This window comes from Protopterus annectens, chromosome 2.part1 (assembly GCF_019279795.1).
Source record: "Protopterus annectens isolate FY-2018-M chromosome 2.part1, PAN1.0, whole genome shotgun sequence".
NCBI classification, from domain to species: domain Eukaryota; kingdom Metazoa; phylum Chordata; order Ceratodontiformes; family Protopteridae; genus Protopterus; species Protopterus annectens.
The window spans coordinates 141,738,041-141,761,378 of record NC_056729.1 but is presented as its reverse complement, the minus strand read 5'-3'; positions in this window follow the sequence as shown (position 1 = coordinate 141,761,378).

The window sequence follows — 23,338 nt, the reverse complement described above, 5'->3', positions numbered from 1 at the left end:
ATGGCTGTCCTACATGTCTCAATACCTGCCATGTCAGTTCTATGTTTATGAGGAATCCCCATCTACAGGGTCATCTGCAGACTGGGCAGTGTGTTGTGCCTTTGGTTTCATGTGTTACTCATGGAGCATCTTTCTGTGGACTGCAGAAGGTAGTGTGAGGATTGCAGTCTGTAGATGCTGAAAGCCGTGACAGTTACTGACTTCATATCCCTCATAGGACATATGCTGCAACAAACCCTGTTACAACAGTAAATGTATGAGGTTATCACAGCAACATGTCAATATTGGCCCTGTGTATGTGCCCCAACTCTGTCAACCTTTACACATATGTCGTGCATGGAGGTGCATATGTGCTGTACACCATAATTAGTGTCATCATATCTGATAACAAGCCAGTGAGGTATCAGACTGCTACACATGTTATGTACAGTATGGGTTATATTTGATGACATAACCTGGACATACTGTTGTTGGTTGTACAGCACTGATGTCTGTGTACTTATGGTAAATGTCGACAGTGTGTGTAATGTTGATATGTACCTTGGTCTGTGTACTGACTGTGGTAGTTGTCATCGTCCTAGGTCCCATCCTATCTGATGTTACATGCTGCTCCACTGTATGTTACCAAATTGGCTTATGTTTGTAGGGCCATACACACACATGTCCCATACCACAGTCAGCCATCAGACAAACTGTTTAGTGGCCCAGCATATGTAGGGTTAGTGTGTGAATGGCACATATGAGGATGGTGTTGAACAGATAGTCCATATACTGTAATATTATGCTAGCTTGCCATATGTGGCTGTGGCTCTGTTCTCATTGGTTGTGGTTATGCACTTTCACACAGGTGTATCTGTGCTGTGACATGCCTGTACAGCCTGCTATATATGCAGGTACATGTGCATTCCCCCATAGGAGATGTAGGCCAGTTGTGAGCCAGTCTGCCTGTAGCCTGCGCAGTGACTTGTTACAGGCCTAGCAGCTTAGTATACTTACCCAGTGAGATGTCATGTGCAGATACTTGCCAGATGTACTGTTGCCAGGCCTCCCTTCACAGTCATGTATGTCAGGTAGAGCAGTGGGATGCTGTACAGATGTATGTCAATATCTAGTGGGTAGTATGTGGCCATAGCACCCCTGTACCAGCGGATAGTACGTGTCAAGCCAGACAGGTGTGTATGAATGCATAACCTATGGTGGCATATGTATACTAGTTGTTATGTGTTATACCTGTTAACATCCATGCTGTCAGGCATGGTACACATGTTTTGCACTAAGAGGTTCTGTGCATACCTCTGGACTGTACAAAGTGTGTCAGAATGTCCACACATATTGGCCAATATCTCTGCTGCAGTTGACAGGGGCAGTATGTGCTAGCAGCGGTACTTTACTATGATGTCCTTAGGATGTCTGTCAATAGCCAATGGCACACATGTGGAAAGCAGATGTGACCCCCCACACACACCATGTCTATGAAGACAATCCCAGTTACAGTAGCAATAGTATATAGAACTGTAATAGTACACAAATAAAGGTTTTCCATTCCTGCAAACCTGTGTGTTGTGTTTTTTCCTTTGACCTCTCTGTGGGTATATGAAAAGACGGAGAGAAAGATTATGAATTATATATTATTATGATTATATATACATATATTTTTTATATATGTATATGTGTTTATGAATGTATTAGTTTAAATAATATGTTTTTAGTAAAAGTTTATAGGTGGATGTTTTATTATGCATTTTAATAGTATTTATGTATATTTTAAAAGTTATTTATGTTTCTTTAAGTCTTGATTGTTAAATGGTTTGATAGGCTGGCTGAAGCATGTGATTTAGTTTTATCTCCTATTTAAATGCTGAATGTGATTAGTTGATTTGTACTGATGAAGGGTGTAGACCCGAAAGCTTTAATAAAATATTTGGTGTGTTTTTAGAGTTGTTGTCGATATATCAAGCAGTGACACCATTGTTGTTTAGTTGGTTTATGTTGCAGGCAATGATTGTCATTTGTATGGGTGGCCCATACAGTATCCAGTTGTTCAGGTAAACTGCAGGCATAGTGGCTGTTCCATATTTTGTGCACCTCCTACATATGTATCTTACTGTACATATCTCTGCGTGTGAATGTGTAGTCACACGTATATATATATATATATATATATATATATATATACACACATATACATATATATATATATATATATATATATATATATATATATATCTGTATCTGCATATATGTGTCTGTGCATATGTATCCTGGGGATGTTGATAGCTTCCATTTTTTGCATTTCCTATGGGAGCCAGGCTGTACTGCATGATATGTTACCAATACCAGCCTGACATCATACAGGTGGGATGTAATACTGTTAACATCTTGTGCCCATGTCATGTCAGGTCCTGGTTATGGGATCTGCAGCACTTGGTAGTGTACAGCAGGGTGGACATGTTTGGCTGGGGAGGTATGCCTATTCTTACAAAACGTATATTGTTTGGGGCCTCTCAACCCCATTAACGGTGCATGTGGACATATTTGTTTTTGTTAATCTACCATTGCTATCTACAGATGTATGGCCGCATATACCTATATAGATATATATATCTGCTTATATATGTATCACTATGTCCGTATATACCTACATAGCTATATACCTGCATACATATATGTACCTTGCTGTGCATATATCGACATATAGGTGTAGACATATATATGTGTCGATGTAGGCATTTGCATGTATATATATTTGAATGTCCAGGGGGTGGGAGCTTAGCATCATGGTTAAGATGTTTACCTTAATGACACAAGGTACAGAGTTTGATTCTCACATGGGGTAATTGGCTAGGCTTAAAATGACCCACAAGGGCAGTTAGCCTAGTACTAATCTATGAATCTGTATATGTTTATATATATGCATATATTTCTAAATATATATATATATATATATATATATATATATATATATATAGAGCTACATATATAGATATGTTGTATCTGTTTAGATATTAACATATTTGCACACACACATACATCTAGATGTTGGTTACATTCTCTGTACTGTAGCATGACTGGGCTGGATGATATGTTTCTGAAAACATCAGATTTATGTATATCTGTCATGGCTTACTGGTAAATCACTTTGTATATGGTGTGCAGGGTCCTGGGTTCGATCCTTTTAGAGGCTGTTTATTTTGTTGATGGGCAGAACACGGGCCGTTGGATACAGTGTGATTAAGGCACTTTAATGCAGTTGTAAGCGGGTTTGCTTGGGTTTGTGCAGAGGTAAGCACTGCTAAATTCCGGTTACAGTTTCTTATACTCTGCTTCTATATTGCTTAACATGTGTAGGCATAACTTACCCCCACGCAAACAGACTTAAACCCGCTCACTGCTGCTTAAAAGTGCTTACTACCACTTACCCCTGCGCTAATTTCTTTAAAAGAAACGAAAAAGGGGTTGATAGGAAAGTGGTGAAATAGCGGTACAAAGAGGGAAAGACAGTACGGAAAATAGCCAGGGATGTGCAGGAAGGGTGTAGGGAAGGTCCATAGCTGCCCATTTCTTCTACAGCAACAGCTGTGCATATACACTGAATTTGGAGGTAGATTTGGACAATCAAACCCCTGGGAGGGGGTGAGGACAACAATAATTAATTGTGATGACAATTAGACCAGATTACATGTGTCCAGTGGACATGTTTGTGAAATGGACAGCTATGTATGAGGCAAAGTTTTTTTGTGGGAACAGATTGCCCTTTTTGCAGGTGAGAGTGGGATGTTGGGGAGGGGTAGTAGGTATATTTGAGGAGGTAGGTTGTGTAGGTTAACAGACAAGACAAATAAGACGCATACAGGGGAGGTATATGACACATGTGTGGGTAAACACCTTGGACGGGGAGGGGTGTTTGGAAGTCGCAAGCCATAAACCCCCAAATGGAAACAGTGGGACTGAGGCCCCCACCCATGGGCAGTCACCACTGCACCTTCATGGCCCCAAGGTGGCTGTGCTGGGGGCTGGGTAGGAGGGGCAGGCTCACCCTCTAATTGTGACACACAGCCCTCAAGCTGGCATAGCCAGTCTCGAAACTCCCTGTAGATTTCCCTATGCACCACGTGCCAGACATGATGGCGGGTGACAAGTACCTCTCTGCCCCTGCTCCCAGAGAGGCTGAACCCCATCCCCTGCAATGATTCCACCCAAAAGTGGTGCAGGGCCAATAGAGGAGGAGGTTCTAGGCTGGGCCCCAGTCGTGCTGGTGCCTGGTGCCATGGCCAGCTGAGGTGGGACAGGTGGGTCCGCTGGGACCGGCCTTCCCATACGAGCTATGGTGTTTCAGTTTTAAGAATGATATGGGTTAGTAATAGTCAACAGCATTCAGGTTTAGTTATAACAGCATGCATAGGTATTCCCATTAACCCAAGACACCAGATTTACAACAGTTGCAGAGCAAGCAGAACACATGCATATATGGGACAACAGTGGCCATGGGGGTATTTTAACATGGCACATGCATAGAACCAAATGTGAATATTTGCAAACAAATAGGACATATGTCCCAACAAAAGTATGGAGTGTACACGTACCCATTGAGGTGTGTAATTGGGTTATAGTTGCACTTATGGTGGGGGGTGAGAAAATCATTGTTAACACTACCTGACAAATTCTACACATACTCCCAGATGCCATGCTTGTAGACAAGTATATGAGTGAACTGTGTTGTTACTACAGTCTACACCTCTTACCTGTTATAGCTGTGGGGTAAATCTTTGTTAACACTACCTGACAAATTCTACACGTACTCCCAGATGCCATGTTGATGTTATACACATACTTAACAGTCCGTTATTGCACACACTCTGGTCAAGGCTTGACAGGATGCAGGTGTTAATGTGACATATTTTGGAATAGCTGTCATACACTTTGGGTGAGATGCTACAATGACAGGTTTGTTTCCATATACATTCTCTTTTATTGTTCAGGTCTGACTATCCATTATATGTCAGTATAAGCTGCCTACATTTCTTGGATCATCACACTTATTTGGCAGGGGAACAGGTTACCGGGCAGCAGATGTGGGCCCATTATCTGGACATGCTGGACAGATCAGAATAGATGAGGGGTATGACTAGGCATACAGCTTACTCCCTGAACATCCTGCCACAGTCTGTAGAGTTGATGGTTATGATAATGCTTACAGCATACTATCTGAACATTCTAACAAAGTCTGTACAGTTGTTGGGTCTAATTATGCATACAGCTTTTTATCTGAACCTTCTCGCAAACTCTGTACAGTTGTGGGGTATGATTATGCATACAACTTACTACCACTCCCAGGATTCAAACCCCTGCTGGGTGTGATAAAAATATTACACTTGACATCACAATATACTGTGTTATCAGGGAATTGGTGTAAAGCATTCCAATGGTTTCTGTCTAAGTCTTCCTCAGTTGTTCTATATGACTGACCTCTTGGGACTTCCAGCATTGTTATACTGAACTTCCTACATATTTTAACTGTGTTCAACAGTGTGGGTAAGACTGCTTAATACAACAGTACTATTTATAGAATGCAACACTACAACAACATATGAAAGCAGAATGTACATAAGCAGTCCAGGGGTTATACTTTTAATCTAGATATCACACCTTTTTTCCACGCAACCTATATGACAGTCTTCCAGCCATATTGCCTGGTTTATTCAGTACATCCCATACACAATACATTTTATACTGGTACAACACTTTTTAGTACTGTTATATATATTTGTTATGACAGTACATTCAAGAATATTACTAACCTGCCTCACGATGCAGCCTTTGCAGCCTAGCAGCATGGGCTTGCTGGTTCGCAGCCTGCTCATCTGCAGCTGTCGGAGAAATACAGTGATATTTAGCCATTACCTATCCATAGTATACACGAGCTAGGCAAGCATTATCTACGTAGTTGAATGAGTACTTACTCAGTGCTGAGGCATCAGCCATCTGCCTGGAATCTTGGATCCACTGGTCCAAGAGATCATCCCTCGGCAGCTTCAGGTCAGCATGGTGATGCCTGACCTGCTCACCAGTCTGGGATATACCAGTGGCACTGGTGAGGTCATGGGCGAGACTGTCCCAGGCTTCAACTTTATACTTTGAGCCCTGGTACTGACCCTGCAGTAGTCTCTCCTCATGGTGTTTTACCAGGAGCCATACCATGTATGTGGACTTCTGGGTGCCCGAGCGCTGCAGTCTAAATCGAGTGCCTTCCCAAACTCGAGCCATTCTGCCTACAGTAGGGAGCTGCAACCAGTTATGGGAATTATTGGCACCTGTGGGTTTTAAATATGCCCGATTTCCCACACGTTCCTGTGATTGGATGGTTTTAAAAAGGCTAAGCTATGGGCACACCTGCTTACCTAATGTTGGTATTGCTTAAAGGGGCATACCACTGGGCAGATTGAGTTAGCCATCCTACACATTGCTTACATCATGTCAGCTGACCTGTGCAATGCTTAGCATTACTTAATATCTAATTAGCATTATATTTTCCTTTTGACATTGATTTATTATTTGTTACATGTTATATCTGTGTCCGGTATCTGTGATTCAAGTGTACATACACTGTATGGGGTCCTGGGGATTTCAACACTTTATTACAATAACACCTCACATCTGGCCTTACTGCAGTACTCCATTTCACATATTTATGTTATGTAGCAGGTTATTCAACATCACACTGTACATAGATTCAATTCACATGTTCAGTTTGATTTTCCTATGTTGAGGATTTGTTTGTTGAAACCTCAGTCTTGCATACTGCTGGGATGGCTTAGTGGTTAACTACTGTGACTGTAATGTACAGGGTCCTGGGTTCTAGCCTTGCAGAGGCTGTTTATTTTGTTACTGGGCAGAACATGGGCCGTTTGATACAGAGTAATTAAGGCACTTTAAAGCAGTTGTAAGTGGGTGTGCACGTGTTTGCATGAAGGTAAGCACTGCTAACTTCTGGTTACAGTTTCTTATACTCAGCTTCTAAATTGCTTAATCTGTGTAGCAGTGCTTACCCCTGTGCAAATGCACTTAAACATGTTTACTACTGCTTATATATGCTTACTACTGCTTATTTGTGCTTTAACCTGCTTACTAGTGCCTTATTCATTTTGACACTGACACTTCACATGTGCATTTCCTGCAGTACGCCATTTCATAAATATATGTTATTTAGTGGGTTTTGCAACAAAAATATTGGTTATAATGTGCTTTGCCATGTAAAATAGACTGTGCTGTAGTGGAACTTGAATTGGGAATGCCTGCTCATTAGGCAAATTCGCTGCCCACTACACTATTGGTGTGCTGCTTCATTTGCATATATCTTCCTTGTTATCCTCTTCAGCCTTTTAAGCTATTTTAACTGTAGCTAAGCGATGGGCACACCCATGCACCTACGGTTAGCTGTACTCGGATTTAAAAAAAAAATAATAAAATGGTTTCTTCATTTAATTTTATATGTACTGTTGCTGTTGTACACATGGGGGACTGTTGGTGGGGATACGCAGATACCTATGAGCGGTCTCGCTCATTTCTTACCACTTTCTGCTGTTCTACATTGCAGGGGCGTGTTTATTCTGAGAGCTCTGCTCTCAGACACACCCCCTGCACTCGTACACACTCTGTGTAAGCCTAGGAGCTTGGGCAGTGCGCCTTATTAATATGCATGGTGCACTGCTGTCCTCCTAAACGGGCGCTTCTGTGGACGACTAAGCTAGTCCTGCACGGAGGTTTAGTAAATCCAGGGGATTGTTTGTTTTTTTTTTGTTTGTTTTTTTTTTTTTGTTTTTGTTTTTTTTTTTTGTTTTGTTTTTTTGCTAGGTTAGTTTGAAGGTATACATGTTGTTCGGAAACCAAATACTTTACTTTTTGATAGAATGGAAGATTGTCTTCTTAAGTTGAAGGCTTTTATTTTAGTCTTTAAAACAAGTAAGAAATGCATACTTCTGCAATGGAAATCCATTCCTGCGCCTGTTTTCTTAAGGACAATTACTATAAATGTTATGTGAATTATAGGTATCTACCAGATGTATAGTTTACTGCACTTCAGTACTATTTTTTGTGGATTTTGATATTGCTTTCTAATTTATATTTTGGATACAAAACAAGTATAAATATAGGATCCCTTGAGGTGGGGTATACTCAGTGTTGTTTTCAACAGAAATTTATTTTGACAAAGTTAGAGATATCATAAAAACAGATGTAAATAATAGATAGGTAAATTGCCATGCATGAATACTTTGGTTACAGATGGGGTTATTCTGAGTTCAAGGTCTTATTTTATTGTGTACCTGTCTTTATGAACCTCTACTGAGTTTATTACACTGTTCTTTTATGCTCCGGCCCATATAATGTTAGACAATGTTCAGGAATTGTACTCTTACAGTTTAATGTATTTAACACATCTTTATAATTTGACCTTTAACATAATTTTAATATACCAGTGACTGATTTATATTATATTTATTCTGCTCTAAATGCCATTCTTTATAACATATTTATGTTTAGGAAAATTTAACATTTCTCATTAAACAAGCTTTTTTAATGTAATACTGAATCAATCAAATGCTCAGTCATTTTATTTTAAATTAACTCTTTTGACCACAAGAAAGAGACTCATTATCAGCTGCCAGCATTTTGTAAGTATTCTCAAGGGCTATTTGTCACTAACACCCTTAATTGTTTAAGATGCAGAAAAACCTTGCCGGAGGTCTTTGCATAGTCATAACAGAAAATAAACATAACATTTCAAAATATCTCTGACATCATACTCTTGAAAAAAGGCAAGACACAAAGTCTTAGCAACAGAAAAATAAGTACTTGCGCTCTCTTTTCTGACATATCTAATGGGGTTAGAGAATTTCCAACTGAGGATGTGTTGTTTCACTTTACTGTAATGTGGGAGTAAGACATTAAAGTACAGCATATAGGGAAATAAATGTTTCCGAGTGAAGATTAACATGAAGCCTGATACGGCATTTTATAACATCTGCAGAAACCAATATTTAACATCACAGCATTGAATCTATTGAATACCAATAATAATGGAAATGTTCTTTTAAACTAAAAGAAAATACATGGTTATGGTAAGAAGAAGAAAAAAATGCAATGGTATTTTATTTAATACACTGTAGCAGCATTCTTTTCTAGCATCAAAACATATTAAAATAAGTTATTTTTTTAATTACAATCATTAAAGTGGTGGAAGGCGCTATAAACAGAAAACAGATAAAAGAAGCATAAACTAACTTAAGTTAAAAGCAAATGAAGATGATACTCTAAATCTAAATATCACTTTTTAAGAATTTAAAAAGCATTTATTTTTCCTGTCAATACAATAGCATTATTTTATAGTTAGACGTGTATGTTTTAATTTTCTGTGTAGTAATTATATCAGAGAGTATAGAACAGAGTAACTTGTGGATTGTAAAAGAACAAAGAAATTGCAATTAAACATTACGTCATAGAAAGCAGACATATATGCAACTGGATAATTATTGAAAAAGGCATATAAAACAAACAGTACATTTTAATGAGTTAGTAGTGCTTGAATTACCACTTAAATGTTAGTATTTTTGGTAAAAATAGAATAATTAGTAGTCAGGTAGTATACTACTTGTAAATGATACCTATATTTCTGTAGTTTGTCCATAAGTACATTTAAGTGTTATCTCTAAGGGCATTGATGAACACCATCTAAGAAACAATAGAATCATCAGCACACTCACCAGTCCATTCTTCAAGAAAGTTCTTGAAAAATGATAAACTGCTATTCTTTCTAACATCTTCCGGCAGCTTATTTCAAAGTTATGCAATTCTTTGATTAATAAACCATCTCTTTTCACTTTCTTTAAAAAAAAAAACTCAGGGCAAATGTTAAGTTATGATATTTATGCATCCTAAATCCCTTCTACGCATCTAAATCTAGCAAACACTGTAAAATTATGCCATGTTAAACTTCATGTGCAAGTATGAGTCTGCCTCAAAGACACTTGTAGTGCTGAACCACCTATTCTTATTGTTCAAGTCCCAAATCAAGGTAATCCTTTTAGTAAAATATGTTTGAATGGGTATTCAGTTGTCTCTCATTACAAATACTAAAAGAATTGCTGTATTCCTAAAGGGACCTAACAAATACTTAACAGTATCAACAAATGTTTGTATCCCCAGTCATAAAAGTCAGTATTATATCAATTTTCCTCAATGCCCTATGACAAATAAATGTACTGGCGTACCAGGACCCTGTACACTATAGTCACAGTAGCTAACTAGTAAGCCATCACAGCAGCACATAAGATTGAGGTATCTCCAAACAGATCCACATTATAGGAAAATCAAACTGTACATGTGAAAGGAATCTATATACAGTTTTATGTTGTATAACCTACTGCATAACATAAATATGTGAACTAGAGTACTGCATTAAGTCCAGATGTGAGGTGTCATTGTAATAAAGTGTTGAAAACCCCCAGTAAACACAAGGACCCCATACAGTGTATGTACACATGAATCATGGATATCAAACACATATGTAACATGTAATGAATGATAAATCAATGCCAAACAGAAAATAGTGTGCAAATTTCAAATTAAGCAACGCTAAGCATTGCACACCCCTGCTTGTATAGCCCAGCTAAATCAGTTTGCCCATTGGTGTACCCTTTAAGCAATGCCAACTTTAAGTAAGCAGGTTTGCCCATAGCTTAGCATTCTTAAAACCATCCAATCACGGCCAAGTGTGTGACATCAGCCCTATTTAAACCCCACAGGTGGGAATACATCTCATCACTGGTTGAAGCTTCCTCCTGTAGACACCATGGCCAGTGTGGGTGAAGGATCGCGCTTCCGGGTGCAGCACACGGGCATCCAGGAGTACAAAGTCATGGCAGAACTCTTTGTCAAAGACCATGACCTGAGACTGCTGCAGGGCCAGTACCAGGGTTCCCAATATAAAGCAGAAGCCTGGTACCATCCCACCCATGACCTCACCAGTGCCACTGGCATCCCTCGAACTGGTGAGCAGGTCAGGCGTCACTATGCGGACCTGAAATGGAGAAAGAGGGCGCTCTTGGATCAATGGATTCAAGAGTCTAGGTAGACGGGTGATGTCCCAGCCGTATGTATCAGTATACTACCAGTTTAATAATTGCCAGCTCATGTATATTATGGATAGGTACGGCTAAATATTTTTCTTATGTCTTTGACAGCGGCAGACAAGCAGGTTGTGAATTGGGAAGCCCATGCCTGTAGACTGCAGAGGCTGCATCACGAGGCAGGTTAGTAATAATCTTGCATGTATTGTCATAAGAAATAAATATAAAAGTAGTAGAAAGTTAATTGCCAGTATAAAACCTGTATTGTGTATGGAATGTACTGAACAAACCAGACAACATGGCAGGAAGAGTCTCATATAGGTTGTATGTAAATAAAAGGGTAACAACCTGGCAAAAAAGGTCTAACTCCTGTACTGCTTGTGTTTACTCTGGTATCACATGGTAATGTAGTCTTGCATTCTCTTAATAGTACTGTTGTACTAAGCACTGCTACCCACACTGTGCTACATAAATAAAATGTGTAGTAATGTCTGTATATGACTGTTGTAATCACAAGGTCATATTGTACAACTGAGGGAGACTTAGACAGAAAACAGTGAAAAGATATACAACATAATCCAAATAGCACACTCAACTGAAATGTGAAGTGTTGTATTTGTAGCACACGCAGCCATGGTTCAAATCCTGGGAGTGGTAGTAAGCTGTAAGCAGGCTCATACCCCACAACTGTACAGATATTGTCAGAAAGTCCAGATAATTGGTGTAAGCCCCCTGCCTGTCACCCTGTCCTCCTGGCAAATCAGTGGGATGATTCCAGAAGCTTAGGCAGCAAATAATGACATACAACTGATTGTCAGACATCACAACTGTCAGAAATATATCTATAAGAACAAACCTATCACTCTACCAACTCACCAAAGTGTTATGAGAGTAATAAGCAAAGTATGTCCCAACTCCACCCCCCCATGTTGTGAAGCTATGACCAGAGTGTGTGCAGTAACAGAGTGAGACATATGTGCATAATAATAATGTGGAATCTGGTAATATGTGTGCCAACATTCAGGTAGTATTAACAAATATTGCCCACACAGGTCTGTCAGATACAAAAACTGTGCCTAGAAATAAAAGATTGAAATCCTGGACTGGTACTGTTTAGTCTGGTATTGTATGGCAGTGTTAGTGTTGCAGTATCTCTGACTAAAAAGGTATTACTCATCACTGTCATCCACAGAGTGCTACATAATAAAACTGTCTAAGAAACCCTATATAAGTGTTGTAATTACAAGGTCAGATTATAAAACCACAAGAAACTTATAGACAGAATCCAGAGAAAAGATACACAGCAATATCTATATAGCACACTCAACTGTGATGTACACTGTTTTATTTTAGCACACACAGCCATGGTTCAAATCCTGGGAGTGATAGTAAGCTGTATGCAGAATCATACTCCTTGACTGTACAGATCTGTCCGGAATGTCCAGATAATTGGCCCATATCTGCTGGCTGTTACCCTGTCCCCCTGGCATATCAGTGTGCTAATCTCTGACATTTAGACAGCATTTAATGTCATATAACTGACTGTCAGGCCTGTAAATATATGGGAAATGTCTATGAAAATAAACCTGTCATTGTACAACTCACCAAAGGTTTATAAGGGCAATAGTCAAAATATGTCCCAGTTTCACCTGCATCTTGTCAAGACATGCCCAGTGTGTGTGCAATAAGAGATGGAGAGGTATGTGCATAACATCAACCTGGAATCTGGGAATATGCATAGAAAAGTCAGGTAGTGTTAACAAACAATACCTCCACAGGTATACCAGGTAAGAGGTGTATACTGCAGGTAAAACATAGTTCATGTATATAGTTGTCTACATCCATACCACTGTCCAAACTAAGGCCATAGGGTGGTGTAATAATACCTGCAAGGTACCGATCACAGCACTGACTAGGAAAGTAATGAGAACCATAGGGATATACAAGTTGTTAATTAACATCTTTCTCTCCCCCCACCATATCTTTAGCAATAAACTAAATACACAACTCAATCAGTATTTGTACAATTAAATCTATTGTTGGGAAATACATCCTATTGTTTGATAAATATTAAAATTTGTTTCTATGGATATGCCATGTTGAAATACATCCACATTGGTGGCATGCTGCCATCAATGTACCTGCATGCTGTTGTAATGGCCACTGTGGTTCCATTTATGTATGTGTTCTGTTTGCTATGCAACTGTTCCATATCTGGTGTTTTGAGTTAATGGAAATATCTATGCATGCTGTTATACCTAATCCTGGAATGTGTTTACTATTACTAACCCACATATGTTTTAAAACTGAAACACCATAACACGTCTGGGAAGGCCGGTCCCAGCAGACCCACCTCTCCCACCTCATCTGGCCATGGCACCAAGCACCAGCACATCTGGGGCCCAGTCCAGGACCTCCGCATCCACTGGTCCTAAACCACCTTCAGGTGGAACTGCCTCAGGGGATGGGGCTCACCCCCCCCCTGGGAACAGGCACGGACAGGATACTGTCACCCATCGTCAGGTCCAGGGTCTTCTGTGTAGTGAGCTCTGCAGGGAGTTTAGAGATCAGCTACACCAACTTGAGAGCCATGTGGTGCATCTAGAGAGTCCGCCTTCCCCCTCCTACTCAGCCCCCAGCACAGCCACCTTCAGGGCCATGAAGGTGCAGTGGTGATTGCTCATGGGTGGGGACCTCAGTCCCACTCTTTCCACTAGGGGACCCATGGGCTTCCAACTTCCAAACACCCCTCCCCATTCAAAGTGTTTACACCCCCAAATGTGTCATATACCACCCCTGTATGCTGTCTTGTCTGATATCCTACCCAACCTACCTCCCCAAATATATCCCTCCCCAACATCCCACTCTCAGCTTAAAAAAGGGCAATCTGTTCCCCCAAAAAAATCTTGCCCCATACATAGTTGCCCATTTCACACACATGTCAACTGGACACATGTAATTTGGTCTAATTGGCTTCACAACATATTATTGTTGTCCTCACCCCTCTCTCGGGGGTATGAGTGTCCAAATCTACCTCCAAATCAGTGTACATGCACAGCTGTTGCTGTAGAAGAAATGGACAGCTATGGACCTTCCCTACAACCGTCCTGCACACCCCTAGCTATTTTTCCTACTGTCTTTCCCTCTTGGTGCCCCTTTTGCACCACTTTCCTATCAACCCTTTTTCTTTTCTTTAAAAGAAATTAGCACTGGGGTAAGCGGGAGTAAGCACTTTTAAGCAGCAGTAAGCGAGTTTAAGCCTGCTTGCATGGGGGTAAGCAATGCCTACAACGGTTAAGCAATTTAGAAACTGAGTATGAGAAACTGTAACAGGAAGTTAGCAGTGCTTACCTTCGCGCAAACCCGGGCAAACCCACTTACAACGGCTTAAAAGAGCCTTAATCACTCTGTATCAAATGGCCCTTGTTCTGCCCAGCAACAAAATAAAGAGCTTTTGCAAGGCTCAAACTCAGGACCCTGCACACAATAGTCAAAGTGCTTTACCACTAAGCCATGTCAGATATACATAATCCTGATGGTTTCACAAACATATCCAGCACAGGCACTCAACAGTACAGGAGATGTATTTATAGATGTAGATGTATGTCTGTGTGTGTGTGTGTGTGTGTGTGTGTGTGTGTGTGTGTGTGTGTGTGTGTGTGTGTGTGTGTGTGTGTATATATATATATATGTATATATATATATATATATATATATATATATATATATATATATATATATATATATATATATACACACACGGGTCTACTTCTATTCGCTGACAGACCATTTCACTGAAACCCATTTGGTCGACAGCTCATTTCATCGACAAACATTCTAGGTGGGGGGCTGCGCCCCCCACACCCCCCCCAACTATATATAACAACTCCACAGTCGCACAACAGTGGAGAGGGGGGCAAATCCCAGGTTTTTGCCTTGTATACTTTTGTCGATGAAATGAGCTGTCGACCAAATGGGTTTACTCTAAAAATGAATGAATGAAGAGAAGAAATTTTAACTAAGAAATGAACTTCGTGACAATAACAGCATTCAAAGAATAGTAAATCACACCAACTCTTGTAGTACTTTAGTGCTTTCATCTTATTTATTATCAAGACTTCTTCAGAAAGACATGTTTCATAACTGTGAGCAACCATTTTCACTTCATTTAAATACATTAGTTCAAGCAGTCCATTTAAATTAACAACAGTTCCTTTCCAATAGTAAAGTGTGAACAGGTGCTGTGTTCATTTTCATTAGCATTACAATCGCAGTTACATAAGGTAAATTGGTCAGACAGTAATAGCCTTGTGGTGCCGTGTGCATACTAATAGGGATCGTGTGCAAAAAGGGAACGTGTGCAAAAGCAAAAAAAAAAAAAAAAAAAAAAAATGGTGGAACCAGGAAGATTGAGAGTCATGCTGTGATAATTCTATTATTAACACCCAGATCAGTTCATCCCTGACAGGACAACCCAGAAATTAGCTATAATTTCTTTGCGTAACTTATGAGTCCATGCCTCCAAAGTTAAGTAAAGAAGGGCACGGACGAAGGTGGAGGGGTCAGGTACAGAGTCCTATTATGCTTGGGTATCAGTGCATGTGTCGAGAAATATGTGGGTATGCCATCCAAGCGGGGAGTGGGAGGAATGTGGTGTGGACTTAGGGGGGCTGTTTGGGGGCCGCCCAAGACATGGAGTGTGGAGCCGGATTTTGATAGGCAGGAGAATATGTATAATAGAGAGTAACGGAAGACTGGTTCAGTGCAGATGGTACCGCCTGTGGGCTGGTTCGGATGGTACTGCCCCTTGAATGGCTGCGTGAAAAGTGAGTCCGGGGGGTTGTTGGTGGGGTCGGCAAGGGCTAGCCTGGTGACTGCGAGCGTGTGTGTTGGGGGTGGGCGGGAAAAAGTAAGAGAGAGAGGAAACACATTATATTCACTTGCACAGCTGTAAATCCATAAACACTTTAAATCCACTTGCAGAATTCTTCAAACCCTATCACATTTCAATCTCTATACATTCTAAGTGCTCATTTGATGTCCAGGCTTACACTGAGTAAGGGAGAGAGGGAACACATTAAATCTGCTTGCACAATTGTTAAACTTTTAACCCCTTTCACATTTCAACCTCTGTACCATTTAAGTGCACATTTAATGTTCAGTGTTTCGTTGAGACCTGGATAGACATCAGCTCTCAGTTCTATCTGCCATTTTAATTCTCTGACTTGCAGGAATGTGTCCATGCCCCCTACAAACTCTTATTTTTTCCAGTGCTGTGAATTTGAATCCTGTGAAGTTTGGGCAAATAGCACTGTGTTTAGCCAAGGCATTCAAACTGTCATGTTTGTGTATTGCTGCAGTGTGTTCTTTAATACAGATCCCCAAGGTTTACAAAATCCCTGAAAATCCACCTTTCCGCCACATGGTATTGAATTGAAGGACAAAAACAGAAAAGATTTCTCAATACGTGGACCCCATCCTCATCCCCATTGTACAGAACAGCAAATACTACAACAAGGACTCTTGGGCTTTTCTAAATGACATCTCAAAACTAAGGCTGGATAGAAAGGAATATTTACTGGTCACCCTAGATGTAGAAGCACTCTACACAAACATCCCCAGCGTCAAAGGACTGACCCTCACCAGACAGTATCTGAACAGGCACTTTAACCTATGCAGGAATAAGATTAATACTGTATGTGGGTTTACAGAAGTAGTATTAAGAAATAACTTCTTTCAATTAAACAGGAAGATTTACCACCAACAGAAAGGGGTAGCCATGGGGTCCAAAATGTCCCCGGCATATGCAAACTTAGTCCTCAGTGCCTGGGAAATGGATAAGGTTGAATCACTGCCCAGGTTCAACAACACCATAATGCACAGGTGTTATATTGATGATGTCTTTTTTGTCTAGAAGGGGGACAGACTTTCTCTGAGCAATTTTCTGGAAACCCTTTTCCAGAGTCTGGATTTCTTGACCCTCACAGTAGGACATATCGGAACCACCACTCAATTCCTGGATATCCACCTCACTATAGACCTGGAAAGTGGACAGTTTGACTCCAACATCTACCGTAAGCCCACTTTCTGGAATAACTATCTAGAGTTCAGCAGCCAGCATCTCCATTTCATGAAAAAGAATATTGTAAAAGGACAATTCATCCGGTTATCCAGACTCATTTTTAGGGATGAGGTTTTCATCAAGGAAGGTTTTTACCTCAGAAACTTGTTCTTAGAAAGGAAATTCCCAGAGTATTTAGTGGAAACCTGTTCCAAGAGATCATACAGCACAGACACTCCAGGTACCCACCAATCCTGGAAAAGGGATTCACAGCAAGGGCACAGAATGGACTGAACAAAAAGGACTGAGTGGATATGTTTGGAATCAGAGGGGTCCTCATCAACAGTTGGGACATCTTGGAAGGAGAAAAAGGTCTGACAAAGTTACTTGGGACATCCTCAAACTTCTGTTTTAAACGAACCTCTTTTTTGGTGGTGCGTTTGGGAGGAATAAAAGCCCATCCCCACAGAATGAAGTATCGACAGAACCTGCAATGTCTGACTGCGGCAAGTGTGTCGCCTGTGTACACATACGAAAAGACAACAATGTCACTTTCCTGCACTGCAACAGAACTGCCCGTCTTACATGACCATTATGACTGCAACACAAAAAATGTAGTCTACTGCACTTTCTGTGAACATTGCAGAAATTTCTATATCGGTAAAATGAACAGAAAGCTGAGCCATATTAAAGAACACACTGCAGCAATACGCAAACAGGACAGTTTGAATGCCTTGGCTAAACACAGTGCTATTTGCCCTAACTTCACAGGATTCAAATTCACAGCACTGAAAAAAATAACAGAGTTTGTAGGGGACATGGACACATTCCTGCAAATCCGGGAATTAAAATGGCAGATAGAACTGAGAGCTGATGTCTCTCCAGGTCTCAATGAAACACTGAACATTAAATGTGCACTTAAATGGTATTAGAGATTGAAATGTGATAGGGGTTGAAAGTTTAACAATTGTGCAAGCAGATTTAATGTGTTCCCTCTCTCCCTTACTCAACGTAAGCCTGGACATCAAATGTGCACTTAGGAGGTATACAGATTGAAATGTGATAGGGTTTGAAGAATTGTGCAAGTGGATCTAATGTGTTTATGGATTTACAACTGTGCAAGTGAATATAATGTGTTTCCTCTTTCTCTGACTTTTGCCTCCCCCTAACCCTCTACACACACACACCCAGTCACCAGGCAAGCCCTCGCCGACTGCACCAGCACCCCCCGGTCTCACTTTTCACTCAGCCATTCAAGGGGTGGTACCATCCGAACCAGCCCACGGGTGGTACCATCTGCACTGACCCAGTCTTCAGTCTTCTGGGACTCTCTATTATACATATTCTCCTATGCATCAAACCCCGGATCCACACTCCGTGTCCTGGGTGGCCCCCAAACAGCCCCCCTCAAGTCCACACCACATTCCTCCTACCCCCCCCCCCTCGGATGGCATACCCACACATTTCTCGACACACACACTGATACCCAAGCATAATAGGACTCTGTACCTGACTCCTCCACCTTCGTCCGTGCCCTTCTTTACTTACCTTTGGAGGCATGGACTCATAAGTTACGCAAAGAAACCATACCTAATTTCTGGGTTGTCCCATCAGGGACAAACCAATCTGGGTGTTAATATTAGAATTATCACAGCATGTCTCTCATTCTTCCCGGTTCCCCCATTTTTTTTTTTTTTTTGCGTTTGCACACGATCCCTTTTGGCACATGATCCCTATTAGTATGCACACGGCACAACAAGGCTATTACTGTCTGACCAATTTACCTTATGTAACTGCGATTGTAATGTTAATGAAAATGCACACAACACCTTGCCTGTTCACACTTTACTACTGGAAAGGAACTGTTGTTAATTTAAATGGACTGCTAGAACTAATGTATTTAAACAAAGTGAAAATGGTTGCTCACAGTTATGAAACATGTCTTTCTGAAGAAGTCTTGATAATAAATAAGATGAAAGCGCTAAAGTACTACAAGAGTTGTTGGTGTGATTTACTATTCTTTGAATGCTGTTATTGTCACAAAGTTCATTTCTTACTTTATATATATATATATATATATATTATATATGTATATATATATATATATCTATATATATATATATATATATATATATATATATATATATATATATACATATGCATACATCTATAGATATGTATTTCTACATATATATATATATATATATATATATATATATATATATATCTATATATATATATATATATATATATATATATATATACATATACAGATATATATATATATATATATATACATATATATATATATATATATATATATATATATATATATATATATATATATATGAATATATATATATATATATATATATATATATATATATGTATACATATGCATATACATATATATATCTATAGATATAAAAGAGAACATAACAAATACATATATGACCAAAGGCATCGTTAATGGGGGTGAGGGGGCCCAAGCTAAGTACCTCTTGTAAGTATTGATATCACCCCTCCCCCACAGCCAAACAGATCTGCCCTGCAACACAATACCAACACTTGCAAGTCCCATACCCAGGACCCTACACAACATAGCCACAAGAAGTTAACAGTAATCCATCTCACCTGTTTGATGTCAGGATGGTATCAATAACATAGCATGCAGTACAGTCTGGCTACCATAGGGAATGTACAATGTGGAAGCAATAAACATTCCAAAGATACATACACACACACACACACACACACACACACACACACACACACACACACACACACACACACACACACACACACACACACACACATATCTGCAGATATATATATATATATATATATATATATATATACATTTATGTAGATATATATGTAAATACACATGTACACACACATAGATATGTATAGGAAAATACATATTTAGAGGGTGCACAGCATATTAAACAGCCAGTATTCCTACAGTTGCCACCTTTTAAAATGGATAGTGTATGATTCACTCATACAAAAGACATTTTTTGTCTGAAGCATATACCCACAGAGAAGTCAAAGGATATGACACCACACACAGGTTTGCATACATAAGAAATGTTTGTTTGTGTACTATTACAGTTGTATATGCCATGTCATATAGCTGTTAGGTCTTTAAAATACATACTAACTGAGTAATGCAACTCTCAAGCAGATCATTTTATACAGTAATCCGAAAGCATAACATATGTTGCTGTCCAGACCAAGGCCTTCAAGTAGTACAACAATAAAGAAATGCAAAAAACACACTGTAAACTCAGAACTGAAACAAAAGCAGTTCACAGACTCCACTGGCAGCAAACTAGGTTAAGGAACAAACCTAGAAGGTTGAATTGTCACATAAAATCCTTTATTTTGCTGAAAATAAAAAAATCAGGTTAGGGCTTTCGTTTAAACCATATGTTAAGCTTCATCAGGCAGTTGGTAATTTTGAAATCACTTCCTATATAGACTTCCTGTAACATTGATTGGTGAATCAACTCATAAATATTAATAACATTTAAATACTTCATCTCATGAATATAAAACACACATTCTAAACAGCACCTGCCCGCCACTCTATTGCTATCAAGCTAATAGTGAACTGTAAATAGAATTCTTAATTTTTATATACATATGCACAGTAAAAGACCACTACTAGAACATTTTTATATAATAACATACTTCTAAAAAGTATGTGTTCTATACTCAATAAAAACAAACTATACATAGTTCTGAACGACTTCATGTCTGATTAAAGAAGCGTTGCTTAGGTCACTACACCAATATCAAATGTGCACTCTTTTTATATGTAATAGATAAATGCATATAACTATATATTAAATAAGTTAAATAATGAATAAATATGTAAAAGTGTAAAAAATAAATATATGTATAAAACATATCATATATATGTAAAATATGTAGGTGAAAAATGTGTTAAAAAAAAAAAAAAATATATATATATATATATATATATATATATATATATATATCAAAATGTGAATAAAAGGCAACAAATCTATACATTTTATTTATTTATATTTATTTATTTATTTTATTTATTTTACATTTGTTAACCGGGTTAGTCTGGCTGAGCTTTTGGCTCATTTTCAGCAGAGACCCAGGAAGAAAAGCTCCTCTGGACTAGAAAACTATTTATTAAATTTTAGTAACATAGTAGTAACAATCAGCTATAGGATCTTACAAGCAGAGACCTGGAGAGAAAAAAAAAGCTCCTCAGGTAATTAAATTATACAGAGTATCAACAATTAGCAGACAAGTATGTTAGTTGTTACAAACAAGGTTTTAAACAATTAGCAGAAGAAAATGTGACTAGTTACAATATTATTTTAGCTGCTTAGAGCAAAATGAGTTCATAGTTAGGCAGATGCTTATTTAAAGTGGGTACGATCTAGTTGTATAGGAGTATGGAAACAAGAAAGAAAAGTAGGAATGGCTAGTAGGAGATGTGGGGGAGGTAAAGTATAGGAGACAGACTAGACAGATAGGTTGTTTTGAGACTGTAAGAATTAAAAGTGGTTGGAGACAGAGGAAGGAAAGAGGTAGAAGAGGTAGGGGAATAGTGTTAGAGATACATCAAGAGTGAGGTGGTGAAACAGGAGAAAGGAAGGTGGTTTCAGGGTGGTTGCTACAGATGTTGCTATCTTAACTTTTTTCCTTTCAAGAGCTTTCAACTTCAACAGTGGGGCAATGGAGCTCTGCTCAGTCAATCCTGGCCAATTATCCGCCTGTAGGTGGATTTGCCACTCAGTTCTTTTATTTCTAAAAGGAGCCCCCATGGCTTATTGTCTTGTACATACACTGAATCTATGGCCATAAAACTGAATTTGTGATCAGTATTGCAATTAATATGCCTAGCCAAAGCATTATTTAAGTTTTGTTTCTTTACACCATAATCATGTTCATAAATCCTTTGCCAGAATTTTCTCTCAGTTTTACCAACATAGAAGCATGGGCAGGAAGTGCAAAATGCTATGTAAACCACTGCTTTAGAAGAACAAGAATATTTACTGTTCACATAATATGTGGTATTTCTCACTGTAAAGCTGTTGGCTACTTGGACTTTATGACAACATGAACATGCCCCACACTTAGTTATTCCCTGTCTATTTTGTATTTTGGTTACTTGTTTTGTTTTAAGTAAATCTTTAAGGTTAAGCCCTTTCCTATATATAATCATGGGATTATCTCCCACGTGTTGTCTCATGTAAGAATCTTCTAGCAATATAGGCCAATTTTTCTCAAAGATGGATCTTAAGGCATGAGCTTCTTTGCTATAAGTAATAACAAGTGCCTTAGAGAAGTCCAATGAAACCTCTTTTGTTCCACTCGGATAAATGTTCTGAAGGTTAGTCTCACCAACACCTACCTCTGTGGGAATCAGTCAGTTTTAAAATTGTATGCTGCTTGTCCAATATTGGTTTGAAATGATCATTCAGTCTCTTTGTTTTAACTTCGTCTACTAATTCATCAACAAGTTGGCCTGGGTATGCCCTTCTAAGAAACACGGAACTTAAGGAAATCGCACTCATCTAAAAAATCCTCAAAAATGGTGGTCATCCAGGCTGCTCGAACCAGTTGCCCCGTGACGACCAACTTCTTTTGGTGAAAAGGATGTGAGCTACTGAAATGAAGGAAGGAATTAGAATAGGTTTCCTTCCTAAAAATTCCAGCCACGTACCTGTTAACATGATCTTTACATAAAGAAACATCCAGATAATCAATAGATTGAGTGCTATATTTCCATGTAAATTGAAGGAAGGTGGTGGTTTCATTAATGTGTTTCAAAAAATTCTCCAATTCACTCTTTTACCTTTCCAAATTACACATATATCATCTTGGAATCAGAGATATAATCTGATGTTTGGGTAATACCTAGACTGGATCACAAACTTTTTCTCCCAATACGCCATTACAATATTGGTGAAAGCTCCACCACATGGCGATCCCATGGCCACCTCTCTACTCTGCAGGTAGTAGTTGTTGTCAAAAGAGATAAAGTTGTTACTGAGAACCAATTCTAAGAGTTCTAAAATTAAAGTGATAGTGTCATGAGCTACCTGGTGCTCTAACAGCATCTCGTTCACCCACTCCAAGCCAATGTCTTGTGGAATGACAG